The sequence below is a fragment of the Oratosquilla oratoria genome, chromosome 3 (assembly GCF_046742065.1).
Source record: "Oratosquilla oratoria isolate Oo_2021 chromosome 3, ASM4674206v1, whole genome shotgun sequence".
In the NCBI taxonomy this organism is placed as follows: Eukaryota; Metazoa; Arthropoda; class Malacostraca; order Stomatopoda; family Squillidae; genus Oratosquilla; species Oratosquilla oratoria.
In genome coordinates this window covers 5,188,470-5,190,142 of record NC_134779.1, presented here as the reverse complement: position 1 = coordinate 5,190,142, position 1,673 = coordinate 5,188,470, and positions in this window count along the sequence as shown.

The window sequence follows — 1,673 nt, the reverse complement described above, 5'->3', positions numbered from 1 at the left end:
ACTCTATTGTATCATTGTCCAGTGTATCCCTGCTAACTCAATAAACCTATTATTATTATTATTATTATTGATTATTATTATTTTTATATATCATTATTATTATTATTATTATTATTATTTTATTATTATATTATTATTAATTATTATTATTTATTATTATTATTATTATTATTATTTTTATTATTATATATTATTGATTTATTATTATTATTATTATTATTATTATTATTATTATTAGTATTATTATATATTATTATTATTATTATTACACCACACACACACACTCGTGGCGCAAGTGGTTACAAAGTTCCCGGCTGCCACTATCGAAGGTCCGGGGTTGGAATATTGTCTCAGGGCTGTAATTATCTTAGGTAATCCAACTGCCGCTGCGGGTCGTTACTCCAAACTCTCGTGGGCCGGGGAGTTGAGAGTGGTGTGTGCGTGTAAGGTCACAGCTTTACCCATAGGAAAAAAAAATCCGGGGGTCCACTTATATTGAAGCTCTGAGCCCTCTTTCGGGATGGGAAATAGCTGTTCGATCCACGAGTCCAATACGTGATGGAAGACCATGGGGAATCACAACACACACACAACAACACACACCACAACACACACACAGTGCACAAACCACACCACACACAACCACACACTACACACACACACACACACACACACACACACACACACACGTACACACACGACCACGCACACACGCACATCCAACACACACAACACACAACACACACACACACACACACATTACCCACACACACACACACACACACACACACAGCACACAACACACACACGACACAACACCACACAACCAACACACCATTACACACACACAACGCACACACACACACCACACGCAAAAACAGACCACACACACACACACACACACAACTCACACACAACAACACACACAATACACACAAAGACAACACACACCTCTACGGCACACACGCACCGCACACACACACCACACCACACACACACACACACTCACACACAACACACACAAACACACACACACACTACATAACACACACACAATCCACTCACACACACACACCGCAACACACACACACACACACACAACACACACACACACACACACACTCACAACACACACACACACACAACACACACACCACAACACATCACACAACACACACACCCTCACACCACACCACACAACACCCACACACACACACACAACACACACTCCGTGGCGCAGTGGTTAAAGTTCCCAGCTGGAACACTACGAGAAGGTCCGGGTTTGGAATCTTGTCCAGGGCTGATAATAATCTTAGTATCACTGCGCTGCGGGTCGTTAATACTCCTCCAACTTCTCGGTGGGCGGGGGAAGATGAGAAGTGTGTGTTGCGTGTAAGGCCACCAGTTTTACCCATAGATCGGTCCATATACGAGCTCTGAGCACTTCTCTTTCGGGAGGGAAATAGCTGTCGAATCACGAGTCCAACACGTGATGGAAGACCATGGTGAAATCAACAACCCACACCCACAGCTACATGCACTACGACTCGGTGGTGCGGGTTGGTAGAGCGCTGGACTGGTAAAGTACGGTGGTTGCTCGCAGTACATGGTTCGAATCCTGCCCAGGGCCCGAAAATTATTATCGGTTATCGCTGCGCTTTCGGGTCGTTACT